The sequence below is a fragment of the Cavia porcellus genome, unplaced genomic scaffold (genome assembly GCF_034190915.1).
Source record: "Cavia porcellus strain 051 isolate PalLab524CR breed Dunkin Hartley unplaced genomic scaffold, mCavPor4.1 scaffold_16, whole genome shotgun sequence".
In the NCBI taxonomy this organism is placed as follows: Eukaryota; Metazoa; Chordata; class Mammalia; order Rodentia; family Caviidae; genus Cavia; species Cavia porcellus.
The window spans coordinates 4,568,297-4,586,291 of record NW_026947499.1 but is presented as its reverse complement, the minus strand read 5'-3'; positions in this window follow the sequence as shown (position 1 = coordinate 4,586,291).

Sequence of the window (17,995 nt, the reverse complement as noted above, 5' to 3'; positions counted from 1 at the left end):
GAGTGTTCCTCTCAGTCTTGCTGGATAATCGGGTTTAAGTTTTAATTAAACAGCTGGCATTTGCTTGCTTGCACCGGGGTAACTGTGATGCTGTGTTACATTTTCATCTGGCTTAGGCTGGATAAAAAGATTCTCTCAGACAACAAAGAAAAGCTTTCAGCAGGTTACAGATGTAATTAGGCAGAGATTCCCCAAAACGCTGGCAGATTCATGTACAGGAGAGAGATGGGCTTTAAACCCAGAAATCCACTCCTCAGTGCTGCAGCCCCATTGTGAGAATAAACCGGGCCTGGCTGAGCTGCTGGAAGCTGGGAGCAGGAGGCGGGAAACATTTTAGGCTTTTGTGTATTCTTTCTTTCTTTCTTTCTTTCTTTCTTTCTTTCTTTCTTTCTTTCAGTCTTTCTTTCTTTCTTTCTTTCTCTCTCTTTCTTCTTTCTTTCTTTTTTTTTCTTTTTTCTTTCTTTCTCCTTTCTCCTTTCTTTCTTTCTTTCTTTCTTTCTTTCTTTCTTTCTTTCTTTCTTTCTCTTCCTCCCTTCCCTGTCTTTCTCTGTCTCATTCTCTAAATAAAATTTCATGCACATCAAGATGTTCAATTCTGCCTCAGAACTCCCTGGTGACCTCCTCCTCCTCCTCCCTCTCTCTTTCTTTCTCTCTCCACCTCTCCCTCCCTCCCACTCCTTCTCCTCTTTGCTTACACCTTTATGCTCCTCTTTTATTTGGATTCAAATAGTTTCTGTTGACATGTTCCCAAGTGTCCTAAGCTTTTCTTCTGTGCTATCTAATCTGCTCTGCATCCTTTGATCTCAGTACAGTTTTCATTTCTACAAACTTAGTTTAAAAGTTTTATTTTTCTTTCAGCTCTAATTATTTCTGGAACATTGAGGACAAAGTTGCAATCATGCCTTCGTGTGCTCTTTCCTCCTTATGAATCTGTACTGAGTTGATCTCTAATGACTGTTTTTCTCCTCTATGCTGGTGCTATTTTCTTTTCTTTTTAAATGTCTGGTAGTTTTTGTTGGATGGAAGACACTGAGGATTTACCTTGCTGAGTGCTGGATATTTCTAGGTTTGTATAAATATTCTTACAGTTTGTTCTGGAACAAATTTAAGTTACTTGAAAATAGTCTGGTCATTCGGAATCTTGTTTTATAATTTGTTACATAAAAGTGGAAAAACTTTTAGTCTAAAGATAAATATTTCCCACCACTGAGGCAAGCATCTTCTGAGTATGTTACCACTTGCCTCATAAATCACAAGCTGAAAACTTAGTTTGTAGTAATTAATGTAGTTTCTCTCTGTTGGGTAAAATGTCTACTGGGGGAAAACAACTCACATTTGTATCTTTCTGCTCTCTAATGCTTAGCATGGTGTTTCTGCACACAGCTTATTAGTCAAGATACTTTTTGCTGTAAATGGCAGAAAATTCAATTGACACTAATTTAAAGGAAACGTCCCATCCAACTGGCCTTCCCGAGGTAGCAGCTGCGGGCAAAACTAGGCCCGACACCTCAGATGTTGTACACTAGGACGTGGCTCTCTGCGTCTCACAGCTCCCGGCTTCTTCACTTGGAACTGGTGCTCAGAAAGGCAGCACAGTCTGCCTGGACAGGCTTCTAGCACCACCCTCCTGAGCCCTCAGACTCTAGAGAGCCAAGTGGAAAAATAATGTCATATGAACTTCCTCCAAAATAGTTCTAGCCATGATTTGGTGCAGCTGCATGTTAAATATTTAATTTCTATCAGATCACATGATCACAACTGATCCAGTCACTGTGATCCAGGGAATGGAAAATCCTCGTGTGTGTCTCAGCAGGCAGGAGTCCTGTGCCCAGTCTGAAACCTTTATCAGTGCCATGAGCCCTACCAGGATGCACCCACGGCCACCGGAGGGGGCACCTGAAGGAGATCCACGCACTGCTGCTGAGATGTGGAGATGACTGGCTCTATCCTGGCCTGATCCTGGCTGCTCACAGGCATGGATTCAGCCCTTTTGTTCCCAGGCCCCAGGGACACTCAGCACAAGATGCTTCTTCCCCACTCATGTCTTTGTCCAATCATCTTGTTACATTTTTCTCATCCCAACTCCCCGGCACCTTGATCCCACCTTGGTATTCCTGGTTAACCTCCTGCTTCAGCCTACTGAATGATTACAGGCTTGTACCACCTTGCATGGCTATTTTTAACTTTCTAAAATCCTCTGCTTTGGAAGTTTGTATGTCTGATGGAGGTTGGGGGGACAGTACATTGCTAGCGTGAAATTCTACGGAGATGTTTATATTTGCTGATTGCTCCTCCTTTGTTTTTGGTTGTGTGTGCGTGTGTGTGTGTGTGTGTTGCTGTGCTTTTAAATTTGAGCCAATAACAACACTACCTTCACTCTGTTAATAATCTTAGAGAAGTAAATATCATTCAGCCCACTGGAGAAGTGTTCAGCACCGCAGAACCGCACTGCTGGTGTGTGTGAGATGCATCTGTGAGGACTTGGGGAGTAAAGCAGGAAGTCTGGCGCTCCCAATACATGGCCCTTCCACTGGTGAGTCTCTGTCAGGACCCTCCTGCCACCTGCAGGATCACCTCACTCCAAGATGTAGTGTCACCTTAACATTTCATGGTCCAGATGAAGGTCACGAATGTACAGTGGCTGCATCAGTGACTCCTCCCCCTCATTTTCATGTTGGTGCCTTGCACTTTCCAAAACCCTGGCCACAGGAGAGGGGGCCTCAGTTCCCTCTAAATGAAGTGGCCATATGGGGAGGTAGCAGAGCTCCCATGGCCACACTCTGTGGTCCAGCCATTGTCCACATGTCCCCCTCCTCCCTCATACCTTGCTGTTCTTCCCTTCCGGGGTTCTTCTTCTGTCTGGAGAGGGAACCACTGACCCGTCACCCAGAGCGGAAGTGGAAATCAGGAGACTTTGCCAACCACACGCCCCAAGTGAGTTTTATTTTTATTTTCTTTTATAAAAAGTTGTGTGAGTGCATGCTGCTCTTACGGATAATGGAATTTACTTTGGGAAGTTGACACAAACCTCTAACAAGTCTCCACTGTCCTCTAAGGCCCTCTGCCTTTCCTCCTCCTCTCACCGTCCCTTTGCTCGCTTCCCAGCCTCACTATGCTTCTTATTCTATGCGTTGCTTTGCTTGACCTCTCATAGAAGAAAAATCATGAAATGCTTGCTTTTCTGAGTCTGCCTAATTTCACTTACTGTGGTGGCCACTAGTTCCACCCATTTTCCTGCAAATGACATTTTATTCTTCTTATGACCAACATTCCATTTTGTCTGTTTCCCACATTTTCTTCATCCATTTGTCTGTTGTTAGGGAGCTGGTCTGCAGTGACCATCAACTGTCGCAGATTGTGCTACTGCACACATGATTGCATATGGATCACGATGCCACTCCTCTAATTTGTTAGGAACATGCCCAAGAGTGGTGTGGATGAGTCAAGTGCTGTTGCTAATGTAGTCTTTTGAAGACTCAACAGTAAAATTAGAGCTCAATATCAAAACCGTCAAACCTGGTTTATAATGTCTTATGCTGCTTTTTAAAGGTATAGCATAAGATAAAATAAATTACAGAAATGAAAGTTATCTGTGTCTCAATTGATGTTAATTTGAGTACTAACACATTTCTCTCCTGCAGGGGGAGGGTTCCTTCTGTTTTTCATTGTAACCGGCCTGGTTTATATCTCTAAACTCATTAGTATCCCACTTATGGCTGTTTTAAATTCTTTAAAGGATTCCTTTGAACCACAGGATTTTGTGTTTCTGCCCAGCTTTTACATATGTGCTTTGGGCTTTTCATTTTGTAGCAAAGCTTAAGAAGTTAGTTCTTAGGGAAAAGAACTTGGGCTTTAGAAATATTTACTCTTCTTTAACTTATTTCCAAGCCTTTTAAGCCCATTTACTCAATCATTTTAGAAAAAAATAACAACCATGTAGAGGTCTATGCTGCCACATATTTTGGCAGTCTTTGTATAGAGGTTGAATTTAAATTTGTTCCAATCTTAAGAATTTCAGGTTAGATAGTGGAGCCTCAAAGTTTTCTCCTCTATGATGAAAAAGTAATGGGTATTAATTTCTTCTTGCAGCGTAAATAAAGCTTGTGACTTATGGAAAAAGAAACTTAAGCTGTAATTTTGGGACAGAAAAAGGATATTTCTTAGAAATGCTGCAAAATCACTGGAAACTGAGGGAGTGTGCCATGTTTCTGTCTGTAGAGACTTCCAAGATCTGCATCAGATTCCTGAGAGCACAGTCTGCGGACGGGCACGGACTCAGTCCCTCTGGGTGAACTGAGGTTTTCAGCTTCCTTTCACCCTGCTCTTCTCTTGCCTTTCTACAATCATCAGGTTAGAATGAGTCAAGAATCATGGCACCCAGCAGTGGTGTTGGCAAGGGTGCACCTCCAAGACTCCTTGGTGACCCTTTGTCCTTCCTGCGAAGAGCCTGACGTGGGTGCCCAAGAGGAGACCCTCACCCTCACACCCTGAGACAGGAAGTCAGGTGCAATATGAGTTTTGTGTCATTGTTACCTTCTTCCTGGTTGCTTTCTCTCATGTCCAATTCACATGCCATCTTGACTGGGTGGTGGGTGCTGGGACATATATGGGATGAAACATTATTTCTGGGTGTATCTGTGAGGTGTTTTCAGATGAGAGGAGCATTTGAAGACATTGTATCTTAAAGCAAATGGTTCTCGCCAATGAGGGTGGGTATTATCTGATTCTTTCTGATCTGGATGGAACCAAGGATTTACCTGGCCGCTGCTTCAGCGGGGACATCCAACTTTTGTCTTGGCCTCGGCTGAGGAATAGAACATTGCTATTCCTCATCCTCACAGCTGTAAATTCAGACTAGAGTTTAGAGCACAAGCTTCTTGGGATCTGCAGCACCAGATGTGGCCCTGCTCATCACGTGAGCCAGTTACTCATCATCAATCTAACTGTATCTATCTGATTTACTAGTGATAAGCAGACTACACTCAGCATACAATGGTTCGCCTTGTAGTTTTTCAACATTATGATGGCATAAAAAGGAATATAGAGTCAGTGGGAACTGTACTTTAAATTCTGAATTCTCAGCTTTTCCTAGGCTACCAAGTTGTGACATGGCCTGGCCTCACCTCTCTGTGCAGCAGCAGCAAGTCCAGGCTCCAGTAAGCCACGCAACTATGTAGCAGACACTTTGTGCATTAGCTCAGGAAGAAAGAGTCAGTAAAAGTGCTCATTTAAATTGCAGTAATATTAAAAATGTACCTGTTCTTTATCCTAAGATTGTAAGATTTTTTGGTGACTATCTTGATTATTTTTCTCTTGTTGCTGGGGCAAAATACCTGATGCCCTAATTAGGGATGCCCTAATTAAGGATGCCCTAAATTACACTTTTTGGACTGTAAGCTAAGCTGGCTCCAAGGCAGAGTGACGTGGCTGAGGGGCAACCTTTCATTGGGCAGCCACAAGCAACAAGAGGGAAAGGGTAAAAGGGAAGGGGTACGCCTCCTTCCCACCCTTATATTGTATGCTGGCCCTGCCCCTGGGTGGGTGCAGCACTCACACTGCCAATCCCAGTGCTGGACAATGAACCAATCACAAATGCTAGACTCAGCTGTCTCCAGGACTGCATGGGGCTTGGGAGCCATCCAAACCCACAAACTGTAGCAATGACAGAGAGGAAACAGATTTTAGAGTCCAAAATTTGGGGGGAAAAAGAGGATCTGATATTCTGGTATCCTGCACCTACTCCACTAAATAAAAAGGGGTAAAAGGGAATTTGGGCAATGTGAGAACTTACTGCTACATTAACAGGAATGAAAAAATAAACATAATCTTCAGCTTTGCTAATTAGTGTATGTTAACATATTTTTCATTGATGGAATTTTGTGGAGTACTTGCCTGGAGACCAGGATTAGGATCTATGTGTTCTTTATGGTTGTGAGATTTTTTTAAGATATGCAAACGGACATGATTTCATCCCCATTCAGAATGATGCACAAAGAGCTTTGGGAACTACTTTTATGGAATGAGTATCAACCTTCCTAAGCCAAATGTGATCTTACAACTTTTGATTGACTTGCATTTATTGAGTGTTTATTACATGAATTATACAATTATACACATATGAAAAATATTGACTTAATCTACTCAAAAAAATTTGAGGCAAGTAATGCAATTTATTAAACTGATTATAAAAAACTGATTATAGATAATGAAGCAGAGGCATTGGGAGATTAAATAGCTCACCCAAGGTCAGGTAGTACATGCATGGTTGAGCCAGGGTTTGCAGCCTGCTGGCACTAGTGCCAATGCTGTCAAGCACAGGGCATTAATGAAGTGCTGTTCTGTGTGACCCTGCAGCACGCAGACCTGGTTCTTATGGAATAGTAGCAAAGTTCAAAAACAGCGAGTAGCAAAATTCTTTTCTTTCCCCACCATGTCATGTAGAAGGCAGGTGACTGATTACTACTTTCTCCAGCCGAGTTTCTCTGAAAGCTTTCTCAGGAGGGAGGAACATGACTGTAACTTCCACGACATGATTGGAGTGTGATGCATGAGTACAGAGGGTTCTGGTTAACTGGAGGGCTCATGTTTTCAGGTATAAGCTTTGCATTGTGTGGGGAAGTTGTAACTTGTAGCTTCTCAAAAGTCTCTTGTACATCATTAACGGGCAATGTAAGCTTTCATGCTAATGGAGAAACAGGAGTGTGCTCATGTTCACCTTGCTGATAGTGTCTGTGGATTTATTTCTGCAATAATTCAGCTTCTTGGCTTTGAGTAGGACTAGGTACTAATGAGGTGATAAAGGGCTCACGAAAGAACCTTGACATCTGAAAGCCATCACAGCCTCACAGCAACACCCACTTTCCAGCGTGGCCTGTGGTAGGTGCATGAGGTAGGCATTTTCAGATGTGCTGTCAGAGGGCCCTAACATTACCTGCTTCCTGCCTGTGCAGGACATGATCTGACCTCTGGAGAAGAGCACTGGCCTTAGGACAGCAGCGAATTCCCTGTGTTGGTGTGCAGCAGCTACAAGAAAGAGCTTTGGCACTAAAGATTCCTTCAGTGGGTGGGTTTACAGAGCGGGTCTGCTGGAGCATGGTGGCTGGGCCAGGGCTGGATCCCAACTTCCCCTGGCTCCAAAGCCTCCTGCTCTTCTCTGATGAATGGGAGTCACCTTCCATTGCCAGTCCCTCCTACTCCAAAGCGTTTCCCTCTCCCGTGATGGATGGGGTCATCTTCTGCTGCCAGCATGCTCTACTGATGGGCTGCATGTGCTCCTTGTGGGAGGTGGGCACACATTTTCCACCTTTGTAGGATTCACTGAGTATGTGTAAGACGTCCCCTTTATTCCAGGCAAGGAACTGGCTGGTGGTAACACACATGTCTGACAAATGTTACGACTACTCATTTATTAAGGTTGCTTGGCCCATCTGAGAGACACTGTGAGAGGTGCTCAAGATAGAGACAAGTGTCCTGACATGTCCCGGTGTCTCCAGACTACTGCCATACAACTTGGGTGATGGTCATTGTTAAGTATTAGAAGACATTAAGGATTACCTCCCTGATATGTGGTGCTGCTGTTCATCAGAGCTCAGATGTGAAGCAGAGTGAGAGTGCCTACCCCATTCTGTCTCTATCAACTTCTCTCGTGGATTCTAAGAAGGAAAGGAATCAAACAGTGATGGCAATTAGGATGCAGTAAGCCTAACAGAAGAGATGGGCAGAAGAGGGTCTTCCTGAACCTGAGCACCTCCATATCCTGCCATGCTGGAAGGAGAAGCTTTGTGCTAAGAATTTGTTAATGTTCTTCCCCAAAGCATTTCTTAACCCTCTAAGCACTCCCCCTTAATCACATATCCAGAAGCAGAGAGGCTCCTATTTCTTGGATTTGGCTCTCTCTCCAGCTTTCTGGTTTTGTAGCAGCCTTGCTTCCCACTCTGTGTCTTGGATCTGATCTTCACTGCATACATCATAAGCTTCTAAAGTTGGAAGGCTTCACGTGCACCTATCCATGCTTAAGACTTGAAGTGAATTCTCCAGATGTTCTGCCGCTGAGTCTGTAAACTCCCTGAGCACAGTCCTGACATTGCAAAATTTTACTCATCTTTGGAGATGAAAAATGAGAAATGATATAAATGAGAAATGGTCTAAAAATTACTTACCTTCCAGGGAGAAAAGCACTAAACCCAAACAAGAAACAAGTTTATGGTTGTGTCAGAATACATTTCCTTCTCAACTCCCAACTATTTAGACTTTTAAAGTATACCAATACAAGTTCTGTTTGTTTTTCCTATAAAATTTAGCTCACAATAAAGTTGGTCATACACTTGAGAGGAGAAAGTATTTCAATTAAATCCCAAGCTTTATTATTGAAATATTCGGATGATTTACTTTGAATTAAATGAATTGAGGGTTTCTCTTCTCGTAGGACAATGCCCACAGTCGTTCTGATTGTGACCTTTGCATCAATAGCATTTTCGCTGCAAAGTTTTCTGAGAAAGCCCCATCAGTATGGAAGCTGTAGATGGCCTGACCTTGGTTGACCTTGTAATAAAATTATGTATTACAAACATGTACTAAAATTTTTTTTTAAAACTCAAAGAGAAATAATTTGTAGGTAACATTATTATAACAACCAATATTAAAGAAGTACTGGCAAATATTTAAAAACCAGCTCTCTATAGAAAATGACTGATTTGCAGCAATTATGAATATCCTTTATGCAAATACTCCACTGTAGACAATTCCAAGGTATTAACAAGGCAACTACAAATTAGCTTTCCAAATTCCAGAAAATATAACAGTCTGCTACCATACAGCCAATACAACCTGCCTTTAACACACTTGGGTACAGGAGTAAGATTTAACAACAACAACAAAAAAACTTTTTAAAGTAGAATAAACCTTAAAATCAACTGTTTAACACAAGTCCAATATAGAAGATCAGTGTTGTTCTGGTCAGGGGACTTGTTCCTAATCTGTCTTTTTAGTCTTTATAGCTCACCTTCTAACTTTACCTAAATTTACTCTAGAGTATATTTTATAAACTCCGGATTTATAAAGAATTAAGACACTCATGATTTTGGAGAAATGGGCTCCAATTAGGTTGGGAACCAAATGAATTGGGGCTCTCTTAAACCTGGTAATAACCAATTACTTTAAGTTCTCTATCTGAAAATTCTCACATTCTCATGACTAAAAAGATAAACTTAATGTTACCGTGAAGGTCACCCAACCTCTAGTCTCCATCCACCTTAAAACTAAGAATTCTCTACAATAACATATGAAATACATAGAAGAGTTTTCCTCTTCCTGATATCATCAGACTATGTGATATCCCATCAATGTCGTGGGTAAATGTATTGATTCATGACTTGCTTTTGTTCTGTGACCATCAAAGTTTAAGGAATATTTTCCACAATAGCACATGTCATTCAGGATAACTAGAATCCATGTTTCCAGGCCAAAATCACTTGCACTTGGCTCAGGATAAACCAAATTCTTATTTCTTTTCAGGCAGGGTCTTTATTTTATTCCAGCGTCATCTGTGACAGACACGGTGCTCAGTTTTGCCCTTTTCTATCTCACTTGGCCCTTCCCGTCAATCTGTGGGTCAGACTTGAACATTGCTTATATTTCTTATGCCAGAGAGATCATTCTGGAGGTCTGAAGGCTGGAATTAGTCACAGTGGACTTAAATTAAGTGCTCTGCCACCACATTGCTGTTAGAGACAGCCTGGAAGAATCTGTTTCTTGACCTTTCCTTGTTTCTGGAGACCGCCCAGATTTCTCCACTTCTGGGCCCCTTTCTCTATCTCCAGAACAAGTAGTCAACTTTAGTCTTCTTCATGTTCCAGATCCATGGTTTCTTCTCTTCTGTTTCTTCTGTCCATGGAGCGGACACCTGTAATTACACTGAGCGCACCTGAAAGACACAGAACCATCTTCCCATCTCGGCATCTGCTGAAGAGTAAGCCTAGTTCAATCTGCAACCTCAGCTCCTCTGTGCTAGGTGAGGAAGCACATTCACAGGTCCTGGGGATTATGAAGTGGAAAGCTTTGGGGCTGTGGTATATTCTGCATGTCACAAATACCGAAAAAATTGTTAAACTTCTGGAATTCCATGTGACCAAGCCGAGTGAAGGAGGTCTCAGGTTCTATTTAAGTTGGTAAAAGTCCATGATGCCCTTGTGGTTTCCAAGTTAACTGCTGACCACCTCCAGGGATCCCTCCAATTGCATATGAAAATTTCACATATACCACAGCTGCAGGCTCCTTTCAGCGAGTAATTCCAGATGCTAGCTAAGGCTGATTCAAGTGAGGAAAACGCAGCTTCCCAGGGAACCCTTAACCTCTTTCACTCCTTTGCAAAGGCAATCACTTTACAGGAAAGAATATTATTCTCTGATGGAGCCAAGTCAGTGGTGAGCGCTTGAGACTTGAAAAGTACTCATAGAAATCTTCTTTGTTCAGAAGTGGAGCTTTTGGGAGGCAACTGGGTTGTGGAGGACTCTGTTCATCTGTGGATTCACCCCGTGGTGAATGTGCTGGAAGGAGGGTAAGGGTGGAGGAGCTGAGTCACAGGAGCCTGTCTTGGAAGATATTTCTCTCTGACTTTCCTGTTCTTTTTGCTTCCTGGCTGCCATGGATTGGGCAGATTTCCTTTGCCAGGCTCTTTTGCCATGCCATTTCTGCCTTGGATCCAGGTGAACAGGGATTGAACTTTCTGAGCCCACAGAGCTAACATGAATCTTTTGCCCTTTAAGTTGTGTATATCAGGTTCTTGGCCCCAGCAATGCAATAGTGACCAATACATGTAGCATTCACCAGTGCTCAGAAAGGAGGCTGACCTTTCCCTGCTGCTGCTCCTGCAGCCATATCCAAAGCGTGGCTGAGATTGCTTCTGTCTGACTGCCCTCGGCAACTTCATATCAGGGAAGGGGTGCTGATATACACCCCCAGAGGTGAGGCACAGCACCGTGTAAATTTCATTGAACAGAGCTCAGTTATTGATGAGCACTGCTCAGCGATAGTTTCTTCTGGGATGTGATGGGGAAAGGCTGCCTCTTGCAGTCTTCTGATCATGTTGGAAATGTTCTCCAGGCTCGGTTACCACACACTGAATACTGACACCTAGTGAGTCCACTGAGGGCTTCCATGAGGCAAGAGGAAAATCATACCATCTTACCTGTTTTCCTGTTTCGTATTTTACAAAGAACTTCTGCATCCACTCGCTCGACATCCCGCGCTAGACCATGACTGGGTCGATTATGTTTATTGGTCAAATGGATGTGGGTGTTGCACTGTGTTCTTGTAACAACCCTGTGAGACCAGCTGAGTGATTTCTACTGTCCTCTCTGTCTGGAGATGAATTTGTGGCTGAGCAAGGACTTGCTGAGGGCTCCAGAGTTGAGACCAGAATGTGAGCCTTGGTCCCTGAGTTAGAGCAGAGAAAGAAGTGATTGCAGCGTGCTGGGTTTAGAGCTATTAAGTGATTGAAGCTTTGCCTACCTCGGTTTCCTCTCTTGCAATGTTGGGGTGGTAATGTCACCTACTTAATATTCTTGGGAGTTAATAAGCATGTGAATCGTGTCTAGGATTGAATTAATGCAATACTGCATTTACAGTGTACATTTGAGTTATTGTTCTCTGCAAGCCTCTTTCCTCTTGTATAGTTTGTAGAGAGCCTGTGCATAGAGAGGTAATTACATGATACTTGGGCCTTATATTCATTTCCATGCATTTCCCTTTGGCAACAAGACTGCCTCTTTGATCGCTGGGGAAGCTGGACTCTGAGGTAACCATGTGGTGCAGCCTGGCAAGCCAGCCTTCCATCTCTCTGATCAAAGTGCTTAGTTCACGGCTTAGTTCATGAAGGGGCTGTGATCCAAGTTTTATCATTGAAGGTCTTGCTAACAGTTTCTAAGGAAATGAGGAGCTAAAGTAATCCTTGTATTTTTAACCTGAGAGATTAAAAGTCTGAATCTTGCAGGGTACCACCAAAGAAGACTTTACCTGATGACCTTACTCCTAATAACTGTAAAACAGAGGCCAAAGCTAGAGATGTAAATACTGCAACACGTTACATAGGGGCTAGAGGAGAGGAGGCACTCAGCCTGGTGTGGGAATCAACCCTACCTAATCCAGCCCTAATTCTACTGCAAGCACTCAATCACCAATGGCCTTATTTTCTTTCTTTTTCTTTCTTTCTTTCTTTCTTTCTTTCTTTCTTTCTTTCTTTCTTTCTTTCTTTCTTCCTTCCTTCCTTCCTTCCTTCCTTCCTTTCTTTCTTTCTTTCTTTCTTCTCTCTGTCTCTCTGTCTCTCTCTGTCTCTCTGTCTCTTTCTGTCTCTGTCTCTCTGTCTCTCTCTGTCTCTCTCCGTCTCTCTCCATCTCTCTCCGTCTCTCTCCGTCTCTCTCCGTCTCTCTCTGTCTCTCTCCGTCTCTCTCCATCTCTCTCCGTCTCTCTCCATCTCTCTCCATCTCTCTCCGTCTCTCTCTGTCTCTCTCTCTCTGTCTCTCTCTCTCTCTCTCTCTCTCTCTCTCTCTCTCTCTCTCTCTCTTTATTTCTCTCTTTCTCCTTCTCTCTCAATGACTTCAACATGAATAGGTCTCCAGGACCTGTCTGGTCAGGGCAGTCACTCATCACAGGTGACATCTGAGGCACAGCTACTGCCTCAAGTCACTGAGGAACCACAGCCTTGAAAGGGAGCTGGGTGAGGGTGGAGGTGAATTGGCAAAAGTCTAGCCAGAAGACATCCTCCCAAGCACCCCGGGAGGAAGACAGCCAGTTCCCAGGGCCACAGTGGAGAGTTCCATTATACAAGAACACCAGTGAGATGAGGGTGTAAATGACAGAAATGAATATGTGAATTAGTAGTGAAATCCCGATAAATACCTGATGCTAACAAAGGTCCACAGAATACTTCAGACATCTGATATACTGTGACCAACGTGGTTAACAGCATTGTACTGTGCCCTGGACATCTGCTAGCAGAGGAGATTTTTAAGTATTCTTACGATAAAATAATGGAGAGGTAACTATTCTGAATGACACATCTGTTAATATTCTTGACTACAGCAATCAAACACATGCACTTCAAAAGTTCATGTTCTATGCCTTACAGATACACAGAAAAGATAAGGAAAAGTGGAAAATTAACCTGAGAGATTAAAAGTCTGAATCTTGCAGGGTACCACCAAAGAAGACTTTACCTGATGACTTTACTCCTAATAACTGTAAAGCGGAGGCCAAAGCTAGAGATGTAAATACTGCAACAGTGGAAAACACTAGGGCATCAGGAAATTAGGCATATCTTCAGTTAGAAATAATAAAAGTCTACACTACTGTTACAAAGAACAAAATAGTACTGAACATTTGAAATGTATGGACTACAAAATTTCTATGCATGAAATTCTTCAGAGAATTGTGAGCTTGAATCTAGTTTGAGTGTTTTATTTTAACAATTAAAGATAAGAGAGATAGATGAGGAGCAAAGCAATTCTAAGTCTAGTACCAGCACCAGGCAGGGTGTCAAAAAGGAAAGTTGGGGCCCTACAGAGGAGGAGTCTTGTTGTGAACAGGAGGAAGCTTGCAGTGCTATCTTGGGGAAACGGAATGGCCTCAGGACCAGCAAATAATGCCCCAGTGTTCTGTTTCTTGGCTTGACGTCCCTCATCCTGCTGCTGACTTCTCCAAGTGGTAAATTTTTGCTTACAAGGAAAGATGCTTCCAGCCCTGATTCGGGCCCTGGAATCTAATTTGTCAGAATTATTACATTTTTCTTTAGTCAAGTGTTGAACAAATCACACGCTTTTCTTGAAGTACAAGGGCAGCCGGGACGCAGTTAGTTCAGTGTGGCAAAGCAAAAGTTCTAAGGCTGCCAGAATGCAAAGCAGGAAGAGACATCACCTGACTGAGGAACCAATCAGGGCCACCTAACTGCAAGAAGTAATATCAATAACTAGGGGACCAGTCAGGATCAATCTACCCTCCTGCTCTAAATGACAGTCTGGTAGCGATCACTATCCATTTATCATGAAAAATGTTTACTAGTAGAGAAACTGGGAGTTTTGATGAGGCATAGAGCTCAAGGGTAGAGTCCATGATACAGGAGAAACCCTAGGCACCCCAGGACTCAGGGAAATTTTATCCAGGCTCCTTAAAGAGCTCCCTTGGAGTTGCAGGATGCAGTTTGCATGTGGAGCTGGAGAACTTGGAGTAGGTGGCCCAGCTTTAATTTAGGCCTTCACAGACAGGTTGGGATGGGCTGCTCCCTAGTGGCCAGCACACAGTACCCCAGCACCTGTGCTCTTTCAGTTCAAGGTGGGCAGCTTCTGGCCCTAGAGGTGGCACAGGAAACCCACCCGGGCATGGTCTCTTATGCTGCATACACACGCAGACTGGTCTGACACATGACCTCCTTTCTTCTTGGTGATTAAAATCTACAGCACAGGTCAGCCATTGAGGTAACAGAGTTTTCTCCTATTGTAACCTAAGAGCAGAACAGGATGTTTTCCTAATCTAAACTTGCTTGTTTGGAGGATGATTTGCTTGTTTGCAGGATGCGCCTTCCCCAGAGGATGTTTGCCTAATCTAAACTTGCTTGTTAGCCCAACTGAACCTTATTCTTGTCAAGAAATATAACCGCTGCATTCCTGATCTGTAGTGCACTGCAAATCACACCCCCCTACATTGTGAGACCAGCGGCTCTTTGTGATTTTACAGGATAAAAACCCTGCCTTTTAGCTGTTAAACACACAGTCTTCCATATTGGCTACTGGAGGCTGCAATGCCAGGCCTGTGCTTTAATAAATAATTTTTCTTTCCAAATTATTTTCTCTGGCTCCTTCATACCTCGGGAAGCGGACCACCACAGCTCCTTGCTTCTAAGATCATTTGGGAGGCAAGTGGGCAACTTCTTGTTTCCTGACCTTGCTAATATATACTTATCAGCACCGACCATTCACTTTTATGGCAGTATTCCCATAATTATCATTTCAGAGAGGCTATTAAGGAAGGTGACATTGTAAACATACTGGAGGGGGAAAGAAGAAAATGTGGATTAAACTTTAAACACCTTAAAGAGAAAACGGGCCAGTAACACACTTTTTGTTGTATTTTTGGGTTTTTGTGTGTGTTTTTAACTTTTTATTTTTTATTTTTGGCTTGGCTTCAAAAATAGCTCTTGGCTTAAGGAACTGAGTGTTTTGGATAGATAGATTCCTCAGCATGTGGGCATAATGAGAGACACGAAACCAGTGACTGCCTGGAGCTGAGTCCCTAATTATTAACACCAAAGAGAAGTTGAAATGAAGCTTGTTTCTGCCTGTGCTGCTGTGGAGACAGAGTGAACAAGAGGCCAAGGAGCTTATGTCACAAGTAGTCTTTAGCTCCCAGTGGGGACGGTGGAGTCTGAGAACACTTGGTCTGAGGCAATTGCTGTCTCTTTTCATCTTTCAGATAACTTGTCAGAAAAAAAAATAGCAGCATTGACACTGAAGGTAGAAAGCTCTGTGCCCTGTGAGGTGTGCAGCCAAAGCTGGAGATGTGAGGGTGGTCAGCAGGGTGATGGAACCAGGGCACCGAGAAGTGGTCAGCCTGCACCTGCTCGCAGGTGTTGCTCTCGTTTTCCATGAATCTGCACTCTATGTTCTCTCAGTGTCATCTCAAAATGACACTGGACAGTGTCACCACATTGCAGGTATGGGAATAGTGGCACTGGAGCTTTTCATCATGCAAAGGTTGACAGGAAGGACTGAGATTAGAGCCCTGCTCAGTTGGTGGGGCAATCACACTCCTGGTCTCTATGCTGTGCTGTCTCTTGCTGAGTCCTCTTCCCAGAAGTGGAGGCTCCTTTCTGGCCAGTGGTGTCTGTAACTGGAGTTTCCTCCTAGGCTTGGTTTTGGTGTCTCTGACCTTGACTCCCAAAGCCAGCACGTTCCTCTTTGAGAAGGGCTGAGTGTCTTCTGCCCCTCCTAGAAGGATTAGCATTCCCCATCGAGGCCTCCTTGGCCCTTGTGCCCCTGAGCAGCATTTCCCTGGCTTTTTCAAGGAAACTCCGTTCTCCTTCAGAAGCATTCTTGGACCTGTGTCTGGTTGCTGAGGAGCTCTGGTGGCACAATGAGGATGTCCGAGTCTCAGGAGACTTTGGGGAGATGTTCTTGGCCTGAGCCGTAATGCAGGTAATTTGCTAGATGGGTGACAGGCAGGACCTCTGAAATCTCTAGGCCTTTCATTATTAGCAACCTGCAGATAATAATACTAGGGATTTCTGCTTCATAGATGCTGCTGCAAGGAGCTGTCTTAATCCTGTCAAGCCACTCTCATGTCACAGAGAAACAAAATGATAAAAGCAGTATTTCCTTTTAACTGTGAATCTCCACTTTCTGTATTTTAGTAATTGAAATCAGGAAAAGCTCAAAGATATTTCTTTATAAACTTAAAATTGAACATCTTAACTGTACTTGAGCTTGAGCTTGATCAGAACATTTAAAGAAAAACTGAAGGTTCTTTTTCTTGCAGAAAAATATGAAATTGCCAGAGCTTTACAGTCTGTCTTTTCTCATGCACCTACCAGAGATATTTTATAGCTCATATTGATAGGGTAATGATTTGGAGATGAAACAATGCATATTCTTAACAAAGCTGTGGTTCTTACTGTGATATGTTAATCCGTTGTTTCCTATCTACTATCCCCTTTACAAACCAGCTACTTTCTGCATCCATCAGCTTGCTAGAGGCTGAGGCAGAACACCCAACACTCACAACCTTAGAGAATTTAGCGCACATTTTCAGGAAATGTCCATGCCGGGCAGGGCCAGCGAGCTCTAAGGTGGGCTGGGTGGCACAGCAGACCTGCTTAGTCCATGGTGAGCTGGGGACAAAGAAACAGGATGGGAGAGGCGTGGGTCAGGTATCAGAGGTAGGCTAAGGCCAGGCTTCTGCGACCCATCAGACACCCAGGACCTTGCTGTGCTAATGCACGAGCTGTGTTTGGGCCACTAAAGTCCCCTCCCCCATGACATCCACTGTTGTCAGAAAGTCCTCAGGACCCTCACATCCTGTGTGCTGAATGTTAGAGCCACTCCAGAAACTGCTAGAGCTAGAGGGAAGAGCTGCATAGTCCTCCTGGCAGCTTCCAGCCCTCCTCTTTCTCCTTCTTGTGAAAGGATTTTGCCCCAGATGGGACACTGTAGCCGGTAAAGCTTGGGAGGTGGAACCAAGGGGCTCTATCTTGAGGTCATCTTCCCCACCTCTAGGAGTTTACCTGTGGCGCGAGACGAATACCAATGAGCTACCTGTGCATCACTAAGGCCCCTTAGGCACCACCCCAAACCTAAGCTACCTGTATGCCCCCACACTACGTGTCTGGCAGAGAGAATGCAATACCCCGGAGGGTCACGGTGTCTCTCCCCACGTTCTTAAAATAAAGGTCCATTTTAATTTCATACTTCCTATCTTTTCAGCTGGGCCAAAATCCTATCAGATGGTTCCCTTCCATGCCGAAAAATTCTATCACCCTGCACCTGCATGTTCCCCCTCCAGAGCCGTGGGGCTTCACTGTGCACACCCAACACCAAATGTCAATGTGTTAGAGACAATCATCCCTTTTTAAGGACAATCACTTTCACTGAGTCAAAGAAAAACTGCAGAAAGTTGTTCTCTTTGGGATCCTTTAATTGGCAAGTGAAATCAAACAATTATGAAAGCTTTAACAGATCATTTTTACAACTGTGATCTTTTAGTAGGGAAATGTTTTGGCATAAACATCAATTACAAGGTTCTAAGCAGTCGTGATGAAGCTGTGATTGAAAAATAAAACATGCTGGTGATTACAGTGCTTTGTTTGCATACATCTTTCCAAATTGGATTTTTTGTTGTTGCTATTGTTGGGAGACACTGTATTAGTCAGAGAGAAAAACTTTCATTTTTGCCTTAAATATCTTCCTCTTTTCAGCTTTGTCTTGACTGAAAAGACAATGATTTCTCTGGGAAA